The following is a 13,008-nucleotide window of genomic DNA, read 5'->3' on the forward strand; positions in this document are numbered from 1 at the left end:
ACAAAATTGCAATGACTCGGGCGATTAAAATCCGAGGCCCCGAAAAGAGCAGGATGGAAGCGGGCCCTCTTTAAAAATCCAACTGCATGACTTATCAGTTTTTTTTATATATATCAAACCATTTCTTCTTTTCTGGTTGAATCACAACAATCGCACAGCGAACCAATTAAAATTTGCCTCAATTTCGGCCCGAGTTATTGAAGTCCGGCGCAGTAGGCTTATCATTACGCGTGGCGTTACGCGACACCTTCTGCTTCTTCTCCTTCTGCTGCATATCGATATGCAGCTCGCGTAACGCACTTTGAAAATTTATTTAAAGTAATGTGTATCACGCACCGTGCGGCGGCGTGTATGGCTTTGACGAAGTTATGGAAGATTCGTTGCAAATTACATTATCTTAATCCACTGACTGATAAACATAACACGAGAAAGCATGGTGCAAGAGGGAAAGGAGAAGAAGCCATTACAGCTAATTTGCCTCACATATGTAAACGTGAACGAAATTTGATCGTAATTTGCACTAGCCTACTATTATTTTATAATTTTTCCCCTCCCATCACAAAAAAAAAAAAACTGATCAAAGTGACCCACCCAGAGCAGAGGCAGCAGGAGAAATTATTGTAATCACCAAAGTCGCCCGCATCCGCCTTTTTCCGGCGTCGCGCAGTAGGCGAATTTTTCCTGGTCTGGCCGGGCGGAAAGATGTTGCGCAAAAATTTGGTTTGCGCGATTTTCCTGCTTCGGCGATGCAATTTGAGAGGAAAATTTGGCTGCAGAGGTTTTCTGGTGGTTACGTCGGAAATTTGATTATGAAGCTTCTTCGGAGAAAAGGAGGAACTTTTGCGGTTTTGGCGAAACTTTGATTAGATTATGGAATGACACCTTGGTTTTTGACCGCTAATTTTTTAAATTAATTTCAAGCAAGTTGACTCGTAAACGAAAAACATCGGTTACGGATCTCTTTGAAATTTGGTACGCAGAAAAATATCCCGAAGAATAAAAAAACTAAATTTCAAATTTCAAGCCAATTTTATTGGAAATTCGGCTCTGGTCAGAATCGCGGATCATTACAGTTACGTTACTATCCAAAAATTGCAAAATATAAATAAATTTATATAAATGTTTTTTCTTCAACCTTTTCATCTGTAGTTCAAAAATGCCAAAAATGTAAAAAGATTAAAAAGTCCCAACTTAATAAAAATACATAAATGAATATTATGCAATGTATTGTGAATAGTTTTTAATTGATTTTAGAAGTGTCAGTCATTATTTTTTGCACCTGATTATTTAAGGCAGGCCTGCCCAACGTCCGGTTCGTGGGCCGGATCCGGCCCGCAACGGCTTTTCATAATAATTCTATAACCGGCCCTTAAAGCTGTTCATGAAATATTAAATAAATAAATTGCTTGTCTGATTTAAAAAAGTAAGCTTGGGATCAAATTTTAACATATTATAACAAAATTCTTCATGTTTGAATTTAATTCTTATAATTTCTTTACTGATATTTTTAAACTGAAATATGGTGCAAGAAAACAAAATTATCCATTTCGTAAAATTGTGAAATTTATGAAAAAAAAACTTGGATTGTTTTCTAAAAATATACAAAATGAAACTTAACTTAAATTTATTTTAGTTTCAACTGAGAATACTTCACATTGAAGTTTTTTTTCTATTTTTAATTATTATACTAAGCAAAAACTTATGTATTTTTCCAGAACATTTTTTCTGTATTAAGTTTTTTTTTAAAAAAGCTTAAAAAGGCAAATTATTCTTACTGAACGCTGAAAATATTTTGAAAATATTAAAAAATGTCTCATGTTTTGATAATGATTTAATACATATTTTTAAAACTTTTATATTATCTGTGTTTAAAATCATTTTAAAATATTTGAATAAAGTTGTACAACATTTTTTTTGTAAAAGATATTCGAATCCAAAATTCATTTGAATAAATTTTATCAAGTCTCATTGATTTTTTTATATTGTAGTGTTGAGGAAATTGAACTTTAAAAAATGCAACGACCATTAAAATTTGAATGTTTTCTTTTTTTTTTAATTATATCAAGGTATTAAATTGAAATCGTCAAAAACAATGACTATATAATTTTAAACAAACAAAAATTTAATTATGTCAGAAAAAACACATTCGTGAAAGTTATCTTGTTGTTTTATTTTCAAAATCAAGACAATTTTTTTACTTTTTTCAACCTTTATCAAATGGTAGTTCCGGCCCGCCACTGCTTCAAAAAAATCAGATATGGCCCGCAGGGTCAAAAGGTTGGGCACCCCTGATTTAAGGGAATTTTTTGAAGGGAAGGTGGATTAAAAACCTCGCATATTTGCCTTGGTTATTTTTGGGGTCATTTCTCACTGTGCAATGCATTTGAAAATATTTACAATCGTTTTTACAAAGTTATCCAATTTAAAAAAAAAATAAATTTTTTTGCCCCTTAATTTTTATGCAAAAAAAAACTCGGAGAGATAATTTTTTTATGAAAATAAATTTCTTTTTTACTATCGAAAATACGGCCATCAATAGTTGCATAATAAAATTTGGTAGAAAATTACCTATTTGATGAAGTATACCGTTTTTGAGTTAAAAGCTCTTTCAGGTTAAAATTTCTGTAAAATATTTGTTTTAAACTTCTAGAAGAGCTTAGTAAGTTTTCTTAAATTTTCCTTTTTGAAGTTTTTTGATTGGACAAATGACAGCTTCGAACTGTCTCAAAAATGTTTTTTCTCAGCGTCAAACAATTTTGAAAGCAACAGGTTTTTGCGAGTACGTGCTTGTTTTTTGTTTCCTCTTATAACACGCCTTATTTCCATCCATTGAGATAAATGTATTACAGTTCTTGTTCGGTAACTGAGCTGATAAAGTATTCCAGAAAGTATTTGAACGAAAAACTACGAGGGGACCAACGAAGCATAATATTTTCCTGATGAAATATAAAAATAAACGTTACTCAAATTTATTTACAATGCTTATTGTTTTTATTTCTTAAGTTGTGACTTAAAATGAATTAAAGTTTGAAATACCTTTTTTATTTATAGAACATGACTTTTGCAACCATTAACCCCTTAGTCATTTCGGTTTGTTTTGGTTTTTTAACGCTGGTATGCTTTTTAACTGAGCTAAGGCCCAGTTAAAAAGCACCTCGGTTGGACAACGCCCAGTTACCGAACAACTACTGTATTAACAGTTGAAATGATTCCCCAAAACACTATACTGCACCTATAAATACTATTGCTGAAAGACAAACTAAAGAAATAAACAGAATTGAATTTAATTGAAAGAAATTTTCTTCTAATTATAATAAAAAAATTGTTATGTTCAAATCAAGCTTTAACATTTCAAAAGGGATTGAAACATTTATTTGAAAGCTAAAAGTAAAAAATATCGCTAGAAAAAAATCAAAATTCTTGGGAGTTTCTTTTCTTTGTTGACAAAACAACCTGTTCTGTTATTTCGGAGGACGAATAAAATCATCTATTATTCCTTATAATAACGAATAACCCAATTTCGGTGAAAGTTACCAATATTCAGTAAACAACAACATGTGTTTATTTGTTACTGTCATTGTCATATTCAAAAATATCGAAAAAATCGCAATGTTGAAATCTTTGAATTTTTATTCTGGACATTAATTGTATCGGAATTGCAAAATAAGGAAGTAATTTATAGGCATTTTTTAAAATAGGACAAGCTTTCGTAAAATGTACGAAATCATCAATCATGACCATGATTTCGGCGACTAAATTTTTATTTTTTTAAATCGTAGCAGATCCTTAGGCTCTAGATTGTTTGTTTACACTTCGTTTTTAGCCTATAACAATTGTTTTGCTTGATTTCGTTTCTAAGGTGACGTAACAGAAGCGTCATCGACAATTTGGATTATTTAAAATACACATTCTTGTGCTCAGATTTTTAAAGAAAAAATATTGCAAAACAAAGGTTTTAATTAAAAAAAGAAAAATATAAATTAGACCGTTTTATGCTTTTATTCTACACTTTTCAATAGAATTACTCAATTAATTAATCTAAATTTGAAAAAATGAGCCTCATCGTACCCAAAATTAGCGAAAGTTGACCAAATTCCTGCCCCGACCACAACATTTCAACAGCCGAAATCGCGTCGAAAGTGGTCAAGCTAAGCCTGTACCGATTTTTCCAACGTTTCGTTGTCGCAAAGTGGCCGTCGACGAGCTCGCGGGTTTCACGCACGGTCGGGGGGTCATTAGCAAATTAGTGCCCGAATCTAGAGCATCATCGCTATGCTGTCGGCCATCTTGGATCGTTTATCGGACGGCGATTATCGCGCCACCCGCCGCCAAATGTGTGATGAAGATGGCATGCAAAATTACGAGATGGCCGGACCGGGCAAAGTAGGCCACGTGGCAACAATTTGACTGTAGGAGGGACGGAAGGTAGGCAAACTAACCTTGCACGATCGGGGATTTGGAATTAGTGCAAATCCGGCGAAATGAGGGGGAAAAATGAGTTAACCTTAGTAAAAACATTTAAACACAGTAGTTGATTGCGAGGTTGTTGATGTTTTTTTTGCCGGCTTGCTGCGATCGCTCGTTGGAGGTTGGAAGAAATGCACTCGTTATGACTTGTGGAGGCTAAAGTGGGTTTAACACTTTTTTTTGTTGGAAGCTGGATCGTGATTTAGATTTGTGTGGAAGAGCAGGAAACAGGTCAACAGGGGTGGTTTGAAATTAAATCAAATGAATGAAAAGTAGGTTCGGAGAACTTCTTTATTCCTCGATATTTTCTCTTGCTTGAAGGATCTCTTTCTCGACGGTCCCTTGGATTCAATTTGCTTTTAACATCTATTCCGGGTGTCAATAATTTCACTTTCTCATGGCTTGCATAGACATTTTTCTTTGAGAAACGGAGCTTTGAAGGGTGTTTGACTTTTCTTTGTTTTTGTTTGCTGGACGTTGCCATGATTCTCTCCCATAGCTGGTTAGCAAGAAAAAACAAATTTCAATCGAGTCTTCATTTTGCAGCGTTCTGTAAACTGATGCTTCTCTTCCTCGACGGTCCCTTGGATATTGACAACCAGAGAGTCGACTGTATCTCCTACAGTAAATTGATGGGGTTCCCTTAACAAGTATTTTTTTAAAACAAACATTTCCCACAGTTTGGCTTTCATGACGTGCTGAGATCATCTCTCCATCAGCGAGCCTATTTCGTCACCTACCCACAGTCGACTTGCCAAAATACATCAGAACGAATTGTATTAAATTTTATCCAAAATACCCATCTGTCATTGGTTTACCGGGTGACGCAAAGTCTTGTTTGCGTGCCGTAACAGTCGACAACTCGAAGCCGAAGACACCAGGTAATTATAGACTTTGGCGATCGCTTCAAACTTTTGCTACTTCGCCTAAAACATGCAATTAAAGTCGCATCTTAGTAGCCCGGCGCGGCAACATAAATGCAGAAAAGCAAAGTACTGGCTGCACACCTGTCACTCGACCACCTTCGCCTACTGCGATGACCGGAGCGGAGAAAGACGGTGGTCGACCGTAAAAAAAAATACTCAAAAAAATAAAGACGGACACGCCGACATTAGTGGGCCCCACAACAACATCAACATTTTCGTTTTGTGGAGTTTGTGGCTCTGTGTGTCAGTCAGTCACTAGTCCCATTCGGGTTTTTGGCAAGCTCGTCGAGAAATGATGTCACCCGATTGTGACGTAAGCGACGACGCCATCTTTTTCCCATCGGCCGCTAAGCGGCATCTGTCAACGCGTCGTAACCTAACCTCATCTGAATCGCTTAAAGACGCGGTCACGGAAGGCCGGATCGAGGCAAATTACCATTCCGAAAAGCCCTGTCTGGTATTTGGTTGGCTCGAATTCCGACAGGTGGCGTACGATCGCGCGTGCCAATTTGTAACATATGGCGAATCTATTTTGCAGGTTATAAAAACGCAGATCTCATTCGTGGGGGCTTAATGTGGCATTAGCGCTGATGATCGACCACAACAATTGCACCGTAAATTTTGTGGTAAACAAGATTATTAGTTGATCTCGGTTTAGCGTGCACTCGTTAATACACGCTGATGTGAGTTGAAGTAAAAGTTCCCCAATTTCTGCTACTGTTTACATGTTGTTTTATAGCTCAACTTTCTTACGTTTCGCTTACTCGAAATAACTATTCGTTACACCCGATGTCGGTCGACATTGGCTCACTGACTGACTGACCGGGAATCGAACGGTTTGGGAGAGCCATCTTTCGAGGGTTTCTCCAAACTGGCAGATCTCTTCTTCTTCATTAGCCATTTATCAAAACATGGCAACTATCGGCCAAACCACCATCATTAACAGGTGCTTGAGGCGATTTCTTCTTTTTTTGAAAGAAGGTGCTCAATCGTTTATGCAGATTTGCTTTGTTGTTTTGCTTTTTTTATGATACCTCATACGAAGTTTATTGGTGGGTTATGATGGTCAACAATAGGAGGGGGGGGGGTCTTTACCAAGCTGGTTTATGGGTTAATCGGGTGAAGGTCTCCGTTCAAGTGTTGATCATTTAAATATTTAGGCATCATTGGTCAATTACTGCTGAGTATGTATCAAAACAAGTGCTTTCCAGTTTGCCATCATTAGGAAACCAATATTTTGACAGACATTTTTCTCAAAATTTGGCAACACTGCCAAAGATTTTTTGACTTTATAGAGTTATCTAAGCCCGATCTCACGCACACTAGCACGCCATTTGTTTTGCTGGCCGGTACAAAATTTAACCTCAATCTTTTTCGTGTACGTACACGCAATACATGCGCACGTAGATAACTCCATTGTTGTAATTCTTGAACTTTTTTAAAATCTAATTGATTTTTTTTTTCAAGCGAAATAACATATTGTAAATCTCAGAGAATTCCCCCTCTAGAAGAGGGGTGAACGACTCTTTTACGCATGACTGAACAGGCGGGTCCTTTTCCTTTCTCCTAGTCCCACATCAATATCGCCGGGAATCCTTTCCAACACAGGTGCCTGCTCGGCTGCTGCTCGCCTGGTGCAGCAAAATCGCCGAATTTCACGGTTCACCGAGCATGCCCTAGCAAATCGGCGCTCTGGAATGTGGCTACCTCCTGCCGGGAGTGCGACCCTATTACGGAAGCAATTCCTTTTACGCCTGACTGAGCATTTGACGGCCGGTGACACAATTTGGACTCGGATTTGACGGTGATTTCTTCCCTCTGGGTCAAGGTGAATGTCGGTTCAAGGATTTTCGAGGTCTTGTAGGTCAAAAACTGGTTTTGCATTTCCTTGTTTCAGAAATTTCCTTTTTTTTGTGGCGCGAAAATGCTATTACATTTTCAGCGCATGCGCCTGCTTGGATCGGCGAAATGTTTCCCACGAAGTTGTGAAACGTTTCAATCTTGTTCACCAGCTTGTCCAATTGATTTGCGATCTCCTCGACGTCAGAAACAAAAGTAAAAGCGTTGTGCTACATTTTCACTTGCACTTCTCCAACATTGTACTTCTCGGGTCGGGTTGCCATTTTCCGTTGGTGTTGTTGTTACGAATTCTACTCCACTTTTATTTCTTCTTCTCCGCCACTCTCGCAAACGCGAAATGGACATGTTTGAAAATGAAAAATTGTTTTCCCATTAGCGAAATCATCATCTCGTTGAGAGCGACTCAATTCACACATGCCAAACGAGCTGGTGCTGCTTCTGCGCCTCGTCTTCTTGGCCCCACTCCAACTGGTTCATTATATTTCGATGAACATCGCGATGGATGGATCACATAAGTGGCTTAAAGTATGCTTTTCTTCGACCCGTGGGGTGGAGCCTTCTCCAGACGATTCTCAGACGTTTAACGTCGATTGTTTATGGTTTCAAGTGGGATGATTATTGCTTCATTCTTTCTCATTGTTGGGCAAGTGGTTGATTTTTTTTTCCGTGTAATTACGATTTTTTTTTAAATTTATTTGATTATGAATTCTCATACGGTATCTTGACATGGTCGCAGGTATCAACCAGTCTCCCAAACCCCATCATTACGAAAGCTTCTGTTACACGATAAGAAGAGAAATGCTCTCTCATCCCAAGCATCGCTCATCTTTTGTTACAGCATCAACAAATTGCAAATTATCACCCGCGGGTTTCGTATAATTGTCAACCGACCCTGTACCGTTGCACCGGCAAGATGCACCCGTTATGCAGCAGCAGCAGCAGCAGCAGCACAGCTAATCGGGACTGCTAAACCGAGCTGTGATTAGTAGGCTGGGTCGGCCAAGTGACAGAAACCACCGCAGAGTTCCGCATAGCGCTGTCTGCGATTGTCAACGCAACGCTCTGACATTGAGGGTGATCCAGGGCACCCTTGGTTAATTAATGCGATTAGTCGGTGAAGGGGATGCTGTTTTTTTCCTTCAAACTGTTCTTTGCAAGGTGAATCTAGATCGGGAGTGTTTCTCGGGTATTAGATTTTAATTGCTGGAGTATACTGTTACACTGTAATGGAGGCGTAAACTGTACAGGAATTGGACTCAGTTACATAAAATTGTATAACTAGAGCAGCTGAACAGTTACTCTAAAAAACTAGTTGGAAATTTGACATCATTTTAAAAAAATTAAGGTTTTGCCTTCCTCACTGAGGTAAGGCTATAATCCTGCTCTAAAAATGAACTTCGTATAAAAACGTCGTAGACCCACCTTCATGTATACATATCGACTCAGAATCGAAAACTGAACAAATGTCTGTGTGTATGTGTGTGTGTATGTGTGTGTGTATGTGTGTGTGTATGTATGTATGTGACCAACAAACTAGCTCATGTTTCTCGGCACTGGCTGAACCGATTTGACCCGAATTTGTTGCATTTGACTTGGTTTAGGGTCCCATAGATCGAGTTTTATACAGATTGAAGTTTCGATAAGTAGTTCAAAAGTTATGTATAAAAATGTGTTTTCACATATATTTGGATCTCACTTAACTGTATGTAAACTATGTCCGGGTCCATCATCCGACCCATCGTTGGTTAGGTTATCAAAAGACCTTTTCAACGAGTCCAAAACATTGAAGATCTGGCAACCCTGTCTGGAGATATGGCCACTTAAGTGATATTGATGTACTTTTTTGAAGCCGGATCTTACTTAAATGTATGTAAACTACGTCCGGATCCACCATCCGACCTATTGTTGGTTAACTTATCAAAAGAACTTTCCAATGAGTCGAAAACATTGAAGATCTGGCAACCCTGTCTCGAGATATGGCCTCTTAAGTGATATTGATGTACTTTTTTGAAGCCGGATCTCACTTAAATGTATGTAAACTATGTCCGGATCCACCATCCGACCCATCGTTGGTAAGGTTATCAAAAGACCTTTCCAACGAGTGCAAAACATTGAAGATCTGGCAACCCTGTCTCGAGATATGGCCACTTAAGTGATATTGATGTACTTTTTTGAAGCCGGATCTCACTTACATGTATGTAAACTATGTCCAGATCCACCATCCAACCCAACGTTGGTTAGGTTATCAAAATACCTTTCCAACGAGTCTAAAACATTGAAGATCTGACAACCCTGTCTCGAGATATGGCCTCTTAAGTGATATTGATGTACTTTTTTGAAGCCGGATCTCACTTAAATGTATGTAAACTATGTCCGGATCCACTATCCGACCTATTGTTGGTTAGGTTATCAAAAGACCTTTCCAACGAGTACAAAACATCGAAGATCTGGCAACCCTGTCTCGAGACATGGCCACTTAAGTGATATCGATGTACTTTTTGGAAGCCGGATATAAAAAATAGATGAAACTTGTGTACAGCCATTGTTGTGAGGAAGGCTCCAACCACATAGGTGGATTAAGTTAGTTTTTTTTAAAATAAAGCCGCTGTAAATATTTTTCAAAATTTATGTCGGACCCCCTAAAATTTGATTCGAAAAATCAGGAGGTAAAACCACTTTTTTTTCTCTAAAAACTTCAAAATTATAAAAAAACAGTCTAATCAACAATCTTGAATGCTTTTTTCTTTCATTGATCTCTGATTAAATCTCCTGATCTCTTACAATTTCTTAACATCGAAAAATGTATCACAGATCATGATAAGAGTTCAAAATTACTCCTGTAATTTTTTTTCGAATTTCGTTCGAATCGACAGATAATGGTTGAAATTTGACAATATCTAAAAACATCGTTAACATCTTTTAACAAATTCATTGCATTTCGATGTTCTGTAAACACTATTTAAATGTGTGCTAACAAATGAGGAAGCAATTCTGCTTGACTTCACCGAAAAATCGATAATAACGCCTTGCATTTCATTCAAGCGAGAGGTAATGCATACCGAATGCTCCGAACGCTTCGTGAGGAATGCCCCGACTCATCCATCTCGACGCGGCTGTTCGATGAAGATTCCTGCGTGATGCAACATCGAGATTGACGAGATTCGGCCGACATAACACCATTCAGCTGCGTTCGTCGCTTGACGCGCGCTCAGCTCTCCGGCCCGAGAACCGGCTCCTGTGTGAAGTAGGTTCCATTTCTCCTTGACCCATTTTAACGAGGGGGAAAACTCAATCGCAATCGAAAGGGGACCACCGTCCCTAATCGCATCGACCTGATTCTGTCGAAACGCACAGCAAAGTTGGCGAGGTCTCGAAAGTGGGCTAGAAACGTTGCAAGTGACGAACCTGTTTGCTCATCGGGGCAATTACAGGTGGTTGAGTTGCGTACACGTTGCAGAAGAATCCGGTGAAGTGGGATCATCATCACCGACACAACCAGATTGGGAGTCTCCGGAGAAGGAACAGGTTATGATGTATGATTATTTCGATGGGCTCTTTTGCAACGATTACCTTTGGCCAGAGTTGAGTGGAGAATGTCGTTCCAGCTCAAGCTGGGTAATTGTTACGATGACACGATTATATAAAAACGGTTATCTAAGTTGGTCCCCGAGGGAGGAAATGTGTAATTTAGCGGGATGATTCAAACCCGTTGTTATCACATCAACGGGAAGAGTGATGGTTTCCGATTTATGTCAATCTTATGGTAGATCAATTGATAGGCTTGGAAGCAGAATTTATGTCTTAATAATTGGAAAAAATAGGTCAACTTCTGAAGTTGTATGAGAGTTTTAAATTTAATATTACAAATTGTGATTTCTTGTACTAAACCCAAACACACGGAGAAGCTCTCCATGATCTAGGTTACGTAAACAGTTCTCATGTGTTTGTACTTGACTAAGAGACGCTTATCGCACAGTTCCCGCCCGTGAATAATGAAATATTACCCAACTTTAGCACACCTTAAAAGTGCCACTAGAAAAAAAAACCCAAGTACGACCGCTAGATTAGCTTCTTGCAGCAGCGATCCATCAAGCAGCTTGCTTTTGCATCTTAATTTGCTCAGCGCAAAAAAAAAATGTGCCTAACCCCTTCCCCGACTAACCCACGGAAGGAAAACGGTTATTCTAACTGTGCCTATCTACCTGATGATCTTCGCAGCCTCTCCATTTCAGAGTCACTGGTCAAATGCGCGCAACCCGGCCAAATTGGTGGTTATCACACGTGTGGTGTGCTCACCCCTTAATGATGATTCACTCTGCTCGCAAAAAGAACGAGGCTAATGAAAATTTGACCTACAGGTCCGCCCTTCACCACCTCGCGATCGAACCAATTTATCTCTCGGGAAGAGGGCACTTGCCGCCGTGGAATACCGTTCGATAGAGACGATGACGGCCGATACACAAATTAACCTCGTCGAGATCGAACTCGCGGCGTGGAATCGCCTTCCTTTCTAAACGCGACCGCTTTGGACCGCTATCCGGCAGTTGGCCCCGTTTTAAGTACCTACTGCCACACACAAGTGCGTGGTTGGATTCTGTCTAGCTGCACAGGGAACCGTGATGGGGACGCCCCACTGGAGGGCCCAGCACTACCTGGGGGGAGGAAGCCAGTGGGCGCACTGTGGTTGCGTAATTTTCGCTTTCGCGGTCTCGAACGTGAGTTCAAGTTCCACAATTGGAGAAACGGAGGGAATTAGTGATTGTAACGAGGTTGGACTACTTTTGGGGACTTGTAGTCGACATTCCAATTTGCTGACAAATTAGATTGGATTTTTTTTGGGAATTTAATACCCAAGAAGATATGAAAATTGTTTACAAATTTTGAGTATTTTAGAGTCAGGGTGGCCTCCCAATAAGGGAAGTCGGGAAAAAGCCGGTAATTCGTCGGAATCCGCGAAAATAGGGAAAAAGTCGTGATATTGTTTTTTTCGTCAAAAAGTTGTAAAACCAAGCTTACTTTTTTGAAAATTATTCTCTTACTCTTATATAATCTTGTAATATTTTTTTTATTAGCGTTATTTTGGCTGATTTTAGCGTGACATACTTTATGGATGAAGCCATCTAACTTCAAACATGTTGATCGCGACCAGTTGGTTTGACTTTTCGCTCCGCGTTTTTTCGTCTTATCAACTTTTGAGTGTTTATGGAAAAGGTGGACGAGGTAGAGATATCCGGATATCGATTCCATTTGTGGATTTGGCAAAACCAGGAGCCGTTGCTGATTTTTTGCATGTCCGAGAAGACTTCGCTTAGCTGGGTTAGAGCCTCTCCCGTTCCTCAATCCCAAATTGCCCAATTCCAATTCACCATAAAAATATAATATCTACCAAATTCACACTAATACACCACGCCTAACTGATTCGGAGAGTTTGGTACGGTATGTCCACGCATCCTTCCTCCCCTGTAGATTCTGTGAAATGTGATCCGCTCACAGAATCGTCTCTGCGGTAAACACAACGCAGTAGGGCTGGCCGCTTTAATTCTCGTAGTACATTTTCGGGTGCTCTAGGATGTACAGCAATTGTTAATATTGACAAGAAAAGTGCTTGGGGTGTAATCTAATCACAAGACTTCCCAGCATGTTTTCATCGGACTGGGTGCGTTTGTGTTAGATTAGATAAGATTAGATTACAAGCCATCTAACTTTGAACAACAAAAAAGCTAATGAAAACTAATGAACCTTGAACGATTACGGC

At 39.2% G+C, this 13,008-nt stretch overlaps 1 protein-coding gene across 4 annotated transcripts in view; it reads left to right on the top strand.

The window, feature by feature from the left end:
• LOC6047867 (guanine nucleotide exchange factor DBS) overlaps positions 1-13,008 on the top strand; it is a 216,319-nt gene that overhangs the window by 85,633 nt on the left and 117,678 nt on the right. The window lies entirely within an intron of this gene.

The sequence above is a fragment of the Culex quinquefasciatus genome, chromosome 3 (genome assembly GCF_015732765.1).
Source record: "Culex quinquefasciatus strain JHB chromosome 3, VPISU_Cqui_1.0_pri_paternal, whole genome shotgun sequence".
Classification (NCBI taxonomy): domain Eukaryota; kingdom Metazoa; phylum Arthropoda; class Insecta; order Diptera; family Culicidae; genus Culex; species Culex quinquefasciatus.